This window comes from Thalassophryne amazonica, chromosome 10, assembly GCF_902500255.1.
Source record: "Thalassophryne amazonica chromosome 10, fThaAma1.1, whole genome shotgun sequence".
NCBI lineage: Eukaryota > Metazoa > Chordata > Actinopteri > Batrachoidiformes > Batrachoididae > Thalassophryne > Thalassophryne amazonica.
Genome location: NC_047112.1, coordinates 107,511,468 through 107,527,438, shown reverse-complemented (window position 1 = coordinate 107,527,438; position 15,971 = coordinate 107,511,468). Strand labels below are relative to the sequence as shown.

Below are 15,971 nucleotides of genomic sequence, written 5' to 3'. Positions count from 1 at the left end.
TCCACAGCATGTCTTTTTCTTGGTTCTCTCCCTCAGCCCCAACCAGTCCCAGCAGAAGACTGCCCCTCCCTGAGCCTGGTTCTGCTGGAGGTTTCTTCCTGTTAAAAGGGAGTTTTTCCTTCCCACTGTAGCCAAGTGCTTGCTCACAGGGGGTCGTTTTGACCGTTGGGGTTTTACATAATTATTGTATGGCCTTGCCTTACAATATAAAGCGCCTTGGGGCAACTGTTTGTTGTGATTTGGCGCTATATAAAAAAATTGATTGATTGATTGATTGATCTTGATTAGACGTTGAGTATATATATATATATATATAAAAGGACTGGGCAAGTTAACGTGTTATCATGTTAACACATTAATTAATTAAATTTTTTAGCGCATATTAACGCGGTTGTTTTTTTGTTTCATTTTTTTATTGTAAGAGTCTGTTGGTCACAGCTTTTGTAAATCTGTTGTTGACTGCTTCTGCGTTCACAGGAACGGGGTGATGATCCCTGAGCGGAAAATAAAAGAACTGGCAGATAAACCAACCAACATGGAGAAGGGCACGTAACCTTTACATGGCCATTTTCCTTCTAAAATGCTTCCAGATGGCGTAGTCGACAGAAACAAAGTTAGCTGTAGCCACTGCAATGCTGCATTTTCTTATCAGCGTAGTACTTCGAGTCTTAAATTTCACCTAAATGCAGCACACACAGCTGACGCCAGCAAATCATTCAACAAAACAAACTATGGAGCGAAGCTTCAGCAGACTATGTTAGATGCAGTGTGTGGGAGAACTATAGATAAACAAAGGCAAGAGAAGCTCGCAAATGCGACAGTGAAATGGATTGCTACAGACTGCAGGCTGATTAGTGTTGTGTAGGACGTTGGTCTGAGAGACATTCTGAGAATTGTAACAAATAACATGTATGTGACTCCCTCATGACGCACTATAAAGGAAAGGACTGCAAAAGCCACAACTTCACAATGTGCAGCCGCTGTTGCTCTCACTGGTGACTACTGGACATCACTGGGTAACCATAATTTATTTTTATTTAACGGCAACTGCATAAACAAAATGCTGTTAAGTGTTTGCAGAACAGACATTATGTACTTTCGTTCATATGACAGAATATTTAAAATAAAATTGTTATACACTACTTTTGAATGCATTTTTGGATTCTGTGTATAACAATGTGATTAATCATGATTAATCATGGAAATCATGTGAGTAAATGTGATTAAAATTTTTAATCATTGCTCATTGCCCAGCTCTAATATATATATATATATATATATATATATATATATATATATATATATATATATATATATATATATATATATATATATTATATACGAGGTCTGTTAGAAAACTATCCAACCTTTTTATTTTTTGCAAAAACCATATGGATTTGAATGTGATTGCATCAGCAACGTGTGATTGCATCAGCCAAGCTTGAACCTTCGTGCGCATGCGTGAGTTTTTTCACGCCTGTCGGTTGCGTTATTCGCCTGTGAGCAGACTTTGAGTGAGCACTGGTCCTCCCCTCTCGTCAGATTTTCATTGTGAGGAAAATGTCTGAACAGCTGGAGCAGCAATGCATCAAATTTTTCCAGAAACTGTGAGAGACAGCCAGGTGGACACCATTTGGAAAATTCAGATGGCTTTCAGGGGTGATTTTATTGGCGTCACACAGATTAAGGAGTGGTACAGCCGGTTTAAAGACGGCGCACAATGACTGCTCCTTTTACATTAAACTCTGCACCGCTGACTTCTGCACAAATCTGTCTCAATTTACCACAAATCCAGAAGAGAGGGGCACTACTGTGTTCACTGAGGTGTGGAAGTAAAAAAGTGGTTCTTGCGAAGAGACGGAAAGGTGTTTTAAATCTGGAGAATGGTTGTGAAGCTTACATCTTACATCACTTCTTATCTGAGCACAAAAAGACAAGAATCAGAAAGCAGTGCAGTCCGTGAGAATGTTTAAAGTTCCTTGCTCCCTGACATGGAACAACATGACAAAGAAATTAATAAAGTAATGCAGAAAAGTCATAATATTTCATCTTATATTTTCACAACATTTTCATGGAGCACAGATCTTGAAGTGGATAGTGATCGGAACATTTTTTTCACAAAGTGGCTAATTTAAATCTTTGTATATGTTTTATGATATGTCAGTTATACATAATGGGTAATTGGACCAATTTGGTAATACAATTGGCCATAACCAAAGCTCTGTATTAAAACCAGTGTCCTTCTAGTCTGTAAGACCAGCATAACTCTGGTGTAGTATGTTTTGTGAATAGTGGCGGCATTTGCAACCACCCGACTGATCATTGATATATTGTTTAGCCGCTGTACATGAGCCTACACATTGTACATTCTACTTGATAGGTTGGAGAATCATTTTGGGATTACTAGGAATGTCCTTGCATGGTTGATATTATACCTAACCAGCCGTTCTCACTGTGTCTTGTATAATAACACTACTTCTAACCTTGGTAACATGAGACATGGGGTCCCACAGGTGTCCCTCTTAGGCCCCCTGCTTTTCTCCCTTCATATAGCACCCCTTGGGCATGTATTGCAGTGTTTTGGGATCACCTTTCATTGCTACGCTGATACTCAGTTGTGCCAATAACTCATACACATAAAATCCTTAGAGGATTACATTGCATCAGTGAAAAGCTGGATGTCCAGCAATTTCTTACTCTTAAACTTGGATAAGACCAAAATGATGGTTTTTGGTCCAGTGAGACATCAGCATCAGTTTGGTCAATTAATGCTTAACCTAGATACATGTGTTATACATCACACTGACAAAGTGAGGAACCTTGGGGGAATTTTTGATCCCATGCTGTCCTTTTGATTTACACATTAGAGATACTATGAGGACTGGTTTCTTCCACCTGTGAAACATAGCAAAGATTCATCCCATCCTGTGTATTGCTGACACAGAGATCTTGACCTATTCATTTATTTCCTCTAGATTGGACTACTGCAATGTTCTATTTTCTGGTTTACCGCAATCCAGCATTAGGGGGTCTCCAACTGGTTCAAAATGCAGCTGCCAGACTCTTGACAGGAAGTCAAAAGTTCAACAACATTACACCCATTTTGGTGTCTCTTCACGGGCTACCTGTCTTTCTGAGGTTGGATTTTAAGGTTCTGCTATTAACTTATAAAATGATTCACAGACTAGCGCCTCCCTACTTAGCTGACCTAATCAAACCCTATGTACCAGCCTGGGCTCTGCGTTCTCAGGGCGCAGGACTACTTTGTCTCCTAGGATGAAGAAAAAGTCTGTGGCACACAGAGCTTTTTGTTATTGCACATCAGCTTTGTGGAATGATCTCCCTATGGCAATACAGTCAGATTTTGTGGAGACTTTCAAGTCTAGACTTAAGACACATCCATTCTCCCTTACTAGCATAGTATGGTACTATGCCTCCTATCCTTTTAAAGTAATTTTATTAGCAACAAAACAGGTCTCAGCCTCAACTTTAAAATTTGGGTCTGTGAGTGAAGCTTGGGGCTAGTGGCCGGCAATCACCTTAGTAATTTCTGGTTTTCTGTTGATTTACTGCTGATGAATTATACCTTAGGTGTAGTTTTTTCTGGCCAACTGATTCTGCTCTTTTTCTCTCTGTCTGAGGTACAAACAATGGATGGATCCAAACTGAAGGGCATGGACGGACTGTGAGGTGAAAGGCCTGAGGCCGGTGCTGTATGCTGCAGTCTGCATTTGCAAGTGACTGTCGTGGAGGCAGACCCACTGACGGCGTGGACGACTCCTGCCTGTGGTGCTGACGCCTGTGTGGACTTTTCATCTTCTTTATATTATTATGTTGTTTGATTTTCTATTTTCTGTTTCTTCAGCTTTGTAAAACTTTGTAACACCCTGTAATTGTTGACCCACTGCCTAAGCAGAGGGTCACCCCTTTGAGTCTGGTCTGATTGAGGTTTCTTCCTCAAATCAGCAGAGGGACTTTTTCCTTACCACTGCCGCCTGTGTACTTGTTCTAGGGGTTGGTAAGGTTAGCCCTTACTTGTGTGAAGCACCCTGAGGCAGCTTTGTTGTGATTTGGCACTGTATAAATGAAATCAATTGAAACTGAAATAACAGTGCATTCAGACTGGGCTTCAAAACACAAACTGGCCATTTTGAAAGGATAGGGGAAAACCAGATTGAGTGTTGTCATGGATATATGACATAACACTTTGATAAATGCACCTGTAGAAGGCCATTTTCAAAAACTGAATGATTGTGTCAGAAGAAGACAAAATAGAGAAGCCACCAAGACATCCATGACAACTCTCAAGGAGTTATAGGCTTCTGAGGTTTGTCATCCCCTTTAAGAGCCATGTGCACTTGAAGATGGCACATTGCTATTTAGATGGCAGACTCAGGTCCATATTGCCTCATTTTCATTCCAAATGCCAGTTTGAAACAGATACAACAGATACTATCTAAAAACATCTGTATCCACACAAAGCCATGTTCAATTAAATTCAGTTCAGTTTATTTAGATAGCACCAAATCACAACAAAACTACCTCAAGGCACATCAAATGGATGAGTTCTAAGCTTGAGTTCTGTTGAATGTTGCAGATTTCATGAGCAGAATAAAAGCAGGCCACGGCCTCAACTTTATCTTAAGTCTGGGTCTTTTAGTGAAGCTTAGGGGTTGTGGCCAGCGATCACCTTGGTATTTCTTCTGTTTTTATTGTTGCTTAATGCTGAGAAATTATACTGTATTTGTTGTCTTTCTGATGCCTGATTCTGTTTGTTCTCTCTGTTTAAGGTGCAGCTCCATCCAGAGATGGGTGTGGTGTCTTCTTCTGCAAACCTCCTGTCCTGTGCACCAGCATGGACTCCCAAAATTTCCTATGTATTTGTTTTGTCAATTCTGTCGGTAGTATGGCCCAAGCAGAGGGTCACCTATTTGAGTCTGGTCTGCTTGAAATTTCTTCCTCAAATCATCAGAGGGTGTTTTCCTTACCACTGTCACCTGTGTGCTTGCTCTAGGGGTTGGTAAGTTTAGACCTTACTATCTGAAGCACCTTGAGGCAACATTGTTGTGATTTGGTGCTATATAAATGAAATAAAATTAAATTGAATAAAAAGTCCATAACCAGTTTTTTCAGCATACAGCATCAGCTTCTCCAGTCCTGTATACCCACCTTCACAGCCAGAGAGAAAGAGAGCAGAATCAGTCAGACAGAAATAGCAGCCCCTAAGGTATGAGTTCACTAGAGTAGCACATTGGTTCGTAAAGTGGTTACTGGCAGCTAGCATTATGCTTCATTAACACACCCAGAATTAAGATATAGTGAGGCTGAGACCTGTTCCATGATTAATAACACAATTTAAAAAGGAGAGGAAGTATAGTTCAAGACTACACAGGTATGTTAACCCAAACAGATGAGTCATTAATCGAGATTTGAATGACTACAGGGAATCCAGCTGTTTTATCTCCACAGGCAGATTATTCTACAGAACGGGTGCATGATAACAGAAGGTTCTGTGGCCTGCTGATTTCTTTTTAACCTTAGGGACACATGGTAATCCTGTGTCCTGAGAATGTGGGGCACAGGCTGGTATGTAGGCTTTAATTAGGTCAGCCGGGTAGGGAGGCTGTAGTCCACAAATGAGTTCGTAAGTTAGTAACAAAACCTTAAAATCTGACTTTGCAGGGACAGAAAGCCTATAAAGACAGGCCAAAATTGGACTAATGTGTTTAAAATTTCTGCTTCTTGTCAGTGTTCCTGCAGCAGCATTTGAACCTGTTGGAGACCTCTAATGCTGGACTGTGGTAAGCCTGGGACTAGGACGTTGCAATAGTCCAGTGTAGAAGAGAAAAAGGCATGTATGAAAGTCTCCCCATAAGCCATAGACAAGCAGGATGAAGCCTCACTATATTACTAAGATGGACGAAAACAGCCCTAGTGATTTCTCTAATGTGTAGGCCTTCAAAGGCATTATTGTTACAGAAATAGCATTTTTAAATTTAAAAATGTGGAATTCATGCTAACTTTTCCTAAATATATGAGAACCATATTAGTTTTATATTGAAATAAGCTGTTTCAGGGCATTTTCTGACATCTTGATTTATTCAAGGGCAGCCAACAGACATCACCATGACTCTTTACTCTGATTGGCTCTTGGCGTATGCTTCCCAGCATCCCTTGTGCACATTGGGGGACACCCCCACTGATGTATGAACTCACTATGGTCTCTGTCATAGCCTGTATGGGTTGCTGCTGAATGTAGTTCAAAGCCATCTGTTCTTTTGGATTTTTTCCCTTCAGGGAACTACTTAGCATTTTTCTTGATAATGCAAATTCTGATCACATTGGCAATGTCATGTTAAGGATCCCCTATTTACACGCTAAGAAATAAAATTCTAGTGGTGCCATAGAAAATTATTTTTATGACTTAATTCTTAAAAAGGCAAAGCTCATACACGTTTAATTCTAAATCAAGACAAATGCTTGTCAGTGGGATAAGATTTCTTTTGTGTTAGTAAAAGCTGCTTCACATCAAGGACACATATTATCACTTCTCCCATTGGCAGTTATTGTTACTGCACTCTTTACCAAAAGACACTGTTCTGCTGTCCACAGAGCAACGACTTCACCAGCTTCGTTTGGGGTGTGGAAAACAGCTGATGAGTGTAGAATAGATGAAAGGCCAAACCCGATAGATAATTAGTCTTTTTCCTATGAAAATGTAGTAGTGTAAGTACTCCATAGATGACAGCAATGAGAGGTTTCTGGCCTGAGGGCAGATATGCACAAAGCATGAAAGCGCACAGCAGATCAATTACAGCAGCAGCTCCCTTAATTGTCTCTAACCTTTCCACTGTGCGTGTAACTGCTTTTATTATTCCTTAAAGCTTAAATGGTTTCATGTTTATGAATTTGATTCCACCCTGAAAAAACTGTTAGTATCTTACGTGTGTTAAAATGTAACATACTATAATGCTTCTGACTTTTTGTCGTGTATGATTTCGTCAAGTGTGTAATTCTTTATGCTTTATGTGGGCCATATTTGACTTGTAGTTTGACCGTTTTTGTTTTTTTTCCCCAGAAGTTGCCATGTGTATGCATGGTCAGAGGTGTGCATGCATTCATACCAGAGGTGTCAAGTAACGAAGTACAAATACTTCGTTACTGTACTTAAGTACACTTTTTAGGTATCTATACTTTACTCCATTACTTATTTTTCTGCCTACTTCTGACTTCTACTCATTACATTTTCACACAAGTATCTGTACTTTCTATTCCTTACATTTTAAAACAAACAGCCTCGTTACTCTTGGCTTCAGTTTAATGTTTATATATATTTCACGTCATGTGCGCCTGTAATCAACTTTTCTGCGGCACGGCTTTGCTTTGAACCATGAACCAATCGAAGCAGTGGTTCGCAGACTGAAGCAATGCTTCGACCTGTTGCTTCATTTATTCTTTCTTTCTTTCGCTTAATTTTCCCCCGCTAAAACCCTAAAGAGCATACTTCTGTGAGTATTATTTACCTTTTCTATGTTAAACCGACCTGTTATGGTCTTCTGAAACAGTTGATAGATGTATTTCAGAACTTAAAAACGGGAGCGACGCTAACGCGTTAGCATGTCTATGGCATTTTCACTGTTAAAACTTAGCATTAAGCAATTGCAGCTGTCATCACGTTTGGGTGCATTTGTTTTCAAATTGTAATATTTCTTAAATTTATTTTTGTTTATATATTAATAATCTAATGATTATTATATACAATTTTAGAGAAAGAGGCAAAAAGAACCTGAATTGAAACACAACAGAAAATATAAAAGCAACTAACAATGAACATATGGGTGATTCTTTAACTACGGGCAGTATTGGCCTTGTAAATGTAATTTCCACCACACCATTGCCTTACAATATAAAGCGCCTTGGGGCAACTGTTTGTTGTGATTTGGCGCTATATACATGTGCTCTGATGTCACTGTTTATCTCCATAGAAACTACCCAAACAATCTTTCATACAAACTGTTTAAAGGGACATTACAGTGTTGTGGTGGAAATTACGGCAATAGTGTGGGACAACTACATTTTGTTTAAAAAAATCACAACAGTTGTATGACATTGAATACCCTAATTATGTTTTGATTATTGTACTGATATTTTATTCAGAGATATTTTAAAACATTAGAAAAAACGTTTTTTTACCATTCATTTTTATCATTGAAGAGCAAAAGTCTGGGTGTGGGACAAGCACAAAACGGCAATATTTGCATATAATGATGCTGAAAAAAGGTGAAAAAGTCATCATAGACTACTAGAACAAATTTCTTAACACACTTTCATTGTAAAGATCACTATAAAAGTGTGAAATTTCCCCTTTTTTCTGTTTTTCATACAATATGATCAAAGGACATAATAAGTGCCCGTAGTCTAAGAATCACCCATACATAAATACATACATACATAAATAAGTTTTTCCTGTGAACACCTAGTGACTCTTACACCTCCACTTCATCCCTGTCTTATTTAATGACAGTTTGTTTCGGTCAAACCATATTTTCAATTTGTTAATTTCTTCAGTGATTTCCTCCAGAACTATCTGCCAAACTAGAAAACTGCTGCATCCTAGTAAGAGCAGAATACTACTGGAATGAATTTAAATAAGGAAAGTTGTGTTTGTTTGTTTTTTCCTTCACTAAATGGATGCTGCACTCACTGCAGTTTATTGTCTGGAATAGGCCCAGATTGCATTTCAGAGCTTCTAGAATTGAAACATTTTTGTGCAGGTGGTGTAATTTTGGGTTTTGGGTCTTGGGCCACATGTAGAACGAATCAGTTTTTAAATTAAGCTTTCAATTCATATAGTGGCATCTACCTTTTTTTTTTTTAAAGGTTACTTTATACTTTTATACTTTAAGTAGGTTTTGGAGCACATACTTTTTCACTTTTACTTGAGTAAAGAGGTCAAGTTGATACTTCAACTTTTACCAGAGTGTTTTTAAACTGCAGTATCTATACTTCTACTTAAGTAACAAATGTGTGTACTTTTGACACCACTGATTCATACCCATTAAAGATGGTCTCAGATGAAGCCAGACAGGAAAAAGAAAAAGTTGCAGTTCCTTGACTGGTCGCTTGAGGCTGGCTCCAAAAGTGAGCAGGTTCCCATTCATCATCTTCATCCACGTTTCTGTGTAGGATCTCAGTTGTCCAGGTGGTTTCCATAGTAGAGAAGCTTGACTCTTCGACTGGACTTGGTTGCTTGACTTGAGGACGTTTCGCTTCTAATCGCAGAAGCTTCCTCAGCTAAAATTCTTGCTCTGGTAGTCTGACTTCTGTCTTGACTCTTGTAGAGAAGAATAACAGAAGCCAGCAAAGATGGAGTTTTAAACCTAACCAGACCCCTCCTACCAAGAGGCAGACTGCTATTGCCTAGTGACTAACAATTGCTCTACACATTGTGCTCTAGTTAGCATCTAGCTTCTAACAGCGGGACTGACGCCTCTCCTGACGCCTCTCCTGACAAAAGCAGTCTGCCTCTTGGTAGGAGGGGTCTGGTTAGGTTTAAAACTCTAGCTTTGCTGGCTTCTATTATTTTTCTCTACAGGAGTCAAGACAGAAGTCAGACTACCAGAGCAAGAAATTTAGCTGAGGAAGCTTATGCGATTAGAAGTGAACCATCCTCGCGTCAAGCAACCCAGTCCAGTCGAAGATTCAAGCTTCTCTACTATCATCATCCACGTTGAAAAGTCCAATTTTATGGCCCATACATAACATTAAGTTGGGTGGAAGACGCAGACAGAAAAAGAGCAACAAAAACCAAATTGGCGAAATACAAAAAGTTCCACCTGCTGTTGGGAGGGACACACGGTCGGAGACGGGTGAACGATCCCGCGGCAACGGTTTTGTGCATGCTCATGTGTGTATGCACGAAAACAGTGCGAGGACATACAAGGTATCTGACCTTGTTATTTTTTTTAAAAACCATATGGATCTTCACAGACTAGGGTTAATTATGGAGATCCACAAGGTTCTGTGCTAGGACCAATTTTATTCACTTTATACATGCTTCCCTTAGGTAGTATTATTAGACGGTATTGCTTAAATTTTCATTGTTACGCAGATGATACCCAGCTTTATCTATCCATGAAGCCAGAGGACACACACCAATTAGCTAAACTGCAGGATTGTCTTACAGACATAAAGACATGGATGACCTCTAATTTCCTGCTTTTAAACTCAGATAAAACTGAAGTTATTGTACTTGGCCCCACAAATCTTAGAAACATGGTGTCTAACCAGATCCTTACTCTGGATGGCATTGCCCTGGCCTCTAGTAATACTGTGAGAAATCTTGGAGTCATTTTTGATCAGGATATGTCATTCAAAGCGCATATTAAACAAATATGTAGGACTGCTTTTTTGCTTTTACGCAATATCTCTAAAATCAGAAAGGTCTTGTCTCAGAGTGATGCTGAAAAACTAATTCATGCATTTATTTCCTCTAGGCTGGACTATTGTAATTCATTATTATCAGGTTGTCCTAAAAGTTCCCTAAAAAGCCTTCAGTTAATTCAAAATGCTGCAGCTAGAGTACTGACAGGGACTAGAAGGAGAGAGCATATCTCACCCATATTGGCCTCTCTTCATTGGCTTCCTGTTAATTCTAGAATAGAATTTAAAATTCTTCTTCTTACTTGTAAGGATTTGAATAATCAGGTCCCATCTTATCTTAGGGACCTCGTAGTACCATATCACCCCAATAGAGCGCTTTGCTCTCAGACTGCAGGCTTACTTGTAGTTCCTAGGGTTTGTAAGAGTAGAATGGGAGGCAGAGCCTTCAGCTTTCAGGCTCCTCTCCTCTGGAACCAGCTCCCAATTCAGATCAGGGAGACAGACACCCTCTCTACTTTTAAGATTAGGCTTAAAACTTTCCTTTTTGCTAAAGCTTATAGTTAGGGCTGGATCGGGTGACCCTGAACCATCCCTTAGTTATGCTGCTATAGACGTAGACTGCTGGGGGGTTCCCATGATGCACTGTTTCTTTCTCTTTTTGCTCTGTATGCACCACTCTGCATTTAATCATTAGTGATCAATCTCTGCTCCCCTCCACAGCATGTCTTTTTCCTGGTTCTCTCCCTCAGCCCCAACCAGTCCCAGCAGAAGACTGCCCCTCCCTGAGCCTGGTTCTGCTGGAGGTTCCTTCCTGTTAAAAGGGAGTTTTTCCTTCCCACTGTAGCCAAGTGCTTGCTCACAGGGGGTCGTTTTGACCGTTGGGGTTTTACATAATTATTGTATGGCCTTGCCGTACAATATAAAGCACCTTGGGGCAACTGTTTGTTGTGATTTGGCGCTATATAAAAAAATTGATTGATTGATTGATTTGAATCACATGTGATTACATCAGACATGCTTGAACCCTCGTGGGCATGCGAGAGTTTTTTCACGCCTGTCGGTTACGTCATTCGCCTGTGAGCAGTCTTTGAGTGAGGAGTCGCCCACCCTCTCGTCGAGTTTTTTCATTGTTTAGGAATGGCTCAGAGACTGCTGCTTTGTTTGATCAAAATGTTTTCAAAACTGTAAGGCACAACTGAGTGGACACCATTCGATAAATTCAGCTGGTTTTCGGTAAAAATTTTAACGGCTGATGAGAGATTTTGGTCTGGTAGTATCGCCGTAAGGACGGCCCACGGCGCCTGACGGCGATCTGCACTTCGAAGCGGCAGCGTCTCGCTGTTTCAATTTAAAAACTTCCACATTTCAGGCTCTGTTGACCCAGGAAGTCATCAGAGAACAGAGAACTTTCAGAAGAAGTCGGCATGAGGAGTTTATTCGGACATTCCATTGTTAACGGACATTTTGTAATGAAAGAACGTGCGGGCAGAGTCGCATGTCGGGCCGGACCCGACCGCGGGGGGTCGCGACAGGAAAAACACCTCCGTTGGAAACCTTAACGGGCAAGTTGGAACATGCCCAAGCTGTTAAACAATTTCTCAGTTACTCACTTGTTGAAAGCCATCAAAAGCCGCCTGAATTTTACAAATGGTTTTCAACACGGAGGTGTTTTTCCTGTCGCGGCGCACACAGATTTGCTGAGTCGTCACGGAAACGACTCGGCGAATTTGCGCGCACGTCTTTCATTAAAAAATGTCCTTAAACAGTGGAATGTCCGCATAAAGTCCTCATGCCGGCCTCTTCTGAATCTTCTCTGTTCTCTCACGACGTCCTGGGTGAATTAAGCCTTAAATTAGGATGTTTTCAGGTTGAAACAGGCCGATGACGGCGCCTGGAAGAGCTGCACGACGTCCCGCTCTGTGGGAAGTCCTTACACCGACAGAAACACCCCAGAATCTCTCATCAGCCGTTAAACTTTTCACCGAAAACCAGCTTAATTTCTCGAATAGTGTCCACTCGGATATTCCTCACAGGTCCAGAAAAAATTTTGATAAAGCAACGCGCACCGTCTCGAGCAGCGTGTGAAACAAAGGAATTCAGCCGAGAGGGCGGGACCACATCTCACTCAAGGCCTGCCCACAGGGAAATGACGTCACCGACACGCATGAAAAAACTCACGCATGCGCACGAGGGTTCAAGCATGATTGGTGTAATCGCACGTCATGCAAATCCATATAGTTAAAAAAAAAATAAAAGGGTCGGTTTATTACCTAATAGACCTCGTACATCACGCTCACACAACACTAGCAGCAATTACATGCTGGACATATTATTTATGCTGTGCATAACTCAACAGAAATATGTAAGCACAAAACAGAACATCTTAAGAACAATGCATGTATTGTTTAAATGTAAGACAGTCATGTTACTGGCCATGATTCTGTTCTCACTGAAAAAAAACACACAGACACAAAAAAAAGACAGTCAAACTTTTTAATACAGTGGTCCCTTGTTTATCGCGGGAGTTACGTTCTAAAAATAACCCGCGATAAGCGAAATCCGCGAAGTAGTCAGCGCTATTTTTTGCAATTATTATAGATGTTTTAAGGCTGTAAAACCCCTCACTACACACTTTATACATTTTTCTCAAACAGGCATTAACATTTTCTCATTTTTCTCTCCTTTGTAAACACTTTCTTTTTTCTTCTGGGTGAAAAGATTCTAAACAGACACACGCAGAACTCTCCCTTCGCTCACTGCCTCTGGAGGTACGGATGCGGGACCCGCAAAGAATCCAAGTCCTCTCTCGGTGGGCACAGAGCTCTGCGGCTGCGGTCAACATCTGCATCAAAACAGCGAGCGTAGTCTCTGGACCTGTTGCCAGACTTGGCGCAGTTCGGCACAGCCGAGAGGAGGGTGGTGTGAGTGGCCCGCTGCTGCATTTACCAAGCCCACAGAAAGCGCATCGGAGGCAGTGAGAGCAATCGCGGTGATGCCGACTGGTGCCGTGACCAGCCCACCTAATAAGGACGCAGAACATAATGCAGTGTTAAAAAAAAAGCAAGCAAAACTGCACTGAAAAAAATCTGCGAAACTGCGAGGCCGCGAAAGGTGAACCGCGTTATAGCGAGGGACCACTGTATTTCATTTCTGTTATAAAGAGACGACAATGCAAGAATTATCCTCCTCATGGATGAACACAAGGAAGTAATGAACTGACATGGATGAATTGGTCTTCCTTTTATTTTCTACATGAATGACCTGATGCACTCATACCATGAAAACATCAGCCAACTCTGCGTGTCCCTCTGTCCATCATACACTGAAGCGCTGGTGACCGCATTGCAAAGGTGATATGTGGTTTTATTTATTACAATGTGAGGAGAGCCCGATGCATGCGCCTCGCGATGGCGCCTTGTTAGGTGATATTCTGCATGGCATGATATGTGTTCCCCAGCTGTGCATAGCAATGATGCGGCAGTCAGGTGCAGCTTTGACTGCACATCATCACCGTACGTGCTGAGACGTGGTTGGGGCAATCCAGTTTGTTTTAATCTTTAGTTTATTTCATTTATATAGCGCCAAATCACAACAAAGCTACCTTAAGGTGCTTCACACAAGTAAGGTCTAACCTTATCAACCCCTAGTGCAAGCACACAGGTGACAGTGATAAGGAAAAACCCCCTCTTATGATTTGAGAAAGAAACCTCAAGCAGACCCGACTCAAAGGGGTGAACCTTTGCTTGGGCCATGATACCGACACAACTGACTACACAGGACAGGGAGCTTGCAGAAGAAGACACCCACTCCCACTTCTGGATGGAGCCACAACCTCAAACAGAGAGAAAAAAAACAGAATCAGGTGGTAGAAAGATAACAAATAAGGTATAATTTGTCAGCATTAAGCAACAAGAAAACAGAAGAAATCCTAAGGTGATCGCCAGCCACTATCCCTAAGCTTCACTAAAAGACCCAGACGTTCGATAAAGTTGAGGCCATGACCCGCTCTGTTTACTAATAAAATGAATTTAAAAGGATAGGAAGCATAGTACCTATGTACCTATAGACTATGCCAGTATGCTAGCCATGCGAAAAGGAAAATAAGTGCATCTGAAGTCCGGACTTGAAAGTCTCTTAAGTCTGGACTTGAAAGTCTCTACAGAATTGGACTGTTTTCTTGATGCAGGGAGATCATTCCACAAATCTCTGTGACCCGCAGACTTTTTATTCACCCTAGGGAGCCAAAGTAGTCCTGCACCCTGTCCATGAATAATTTTATAGGTTAGCAGCAGAACCTTAAAATCTGATCTCACAGGGACAGGAAGCCAGTGAAGAGATGCCAAAATGGGTGTAATGTGGTCAAGCTTTCTGCTTCATGTTAAAAGTCTGGCAGCAGCATTTTGAACCAGTTGGAGACCCCCAATTCTGGACTGCGGTAAACAAGATGAGAGAACATTGCAGTAGTCCAATCTAGAAGAAACAAATGCATGAATCAGGGTCTCAGCATCAGCCATAGACAGGATGGGATGAATGTTCACCATATTTTGCAGCTGGATGAAAGCAGTCCTCGTAATATCTCTAATGTGGAGGCCAAAAGACAAAGTAGAATCAAAAATTACCCCAAGGTTCCTCACTTTGTCTGTGTGATGTATGACACACGAGCCTAGGCTAAATGTTAGCTGGTCAAATTGATGCCGATGTCTCACTGGACCAAGAACCATCATTTCAGTCTTGTCAGAGTTTCAATTTATTTTAATTTATATAGCACCAAATCACAACAAAGTTGCCTCAAGGCGCTTCACACATAAGGTCTAACCTTACCAACTCCAGCTTTTCACTAATTGCAAGGCAATCTTCTAAGGATTTTACATGGATGAGATTACCAGCAGTTATTGGTATCTGTAACTGAGTATCATCAGCATAGCAATGAATTGTCACACGCTCTTCAATTGTATTGAAGAGCGTTTAATAAAGATTTGACAGTAATCATTGTTGTGAGGTCTACAATGCCAGGTTTAAGATTTTAAAAAATTTCAGATTTATTGTCCAGTTTAAAATATTTGTTGGAAAAGTAATCAAAAACATTACATTACTGTGATGAAGTAATTAAAATTCTAATTTCTGTGTTCTACACTGACACTTAAATGTGCAACCAGTTACATTTCAGAAGTAACCAACACTGTTGACAAGTATAGGAGCACAGTATAATACCCCTTTAAAACAAGGACCTGTGGTCACTAGGAGCTTCTGATGAGCAACAAGGCTTCATAAGTCACACATTACTGCGAGGAGTTAACAGCTCCTCAACTGTATTTATCAGAACCCAACATTTCAGAGCTGAATATGCAATATTACTTGCAATGTTACTGGTGAAATTTTGCAGACCCACTCAAAAATTCACAGACATTAATCCTGTGTTAATCGTACCCTTTCCACTGTAAACTGTAGAGTGGTACAGCATTACATGGTGGAAGATGTTTAATATTGAAATTCGAGTGAGTGACCTACTGAGCAACGAATCTCCAGACAGCCACTGATTTGGACACCACAGAGCCCTCTCACCCAATATTCAGCCACTGTCCTGAAAC

General features: G+C 40.8%; 1 long non-coding RNA gene across 1 annotated transcript; it reads right to left on the bottom strand.

The window, feature by feature from the left end:
- Positions 1-6,335: 6,335 nt before the first annotated feature.
- Positions 6,336-12,857, bottom strand: LOC117519386. Its single transcript, XR_004563273.1, has 3 exons — positions 12,845-12,857; positions 7,637-7,644; positions 6,336-6,430 (listed from the first exon to the last, which is right to left on the bottom strand). It is a non-coding gene; the product is annotated as an uncharacterized LOC117519386 (long non-coding RNA).
- Between the last annotated feature and the right edge of the window lie 3,114 nt (positions 12,858-15,971).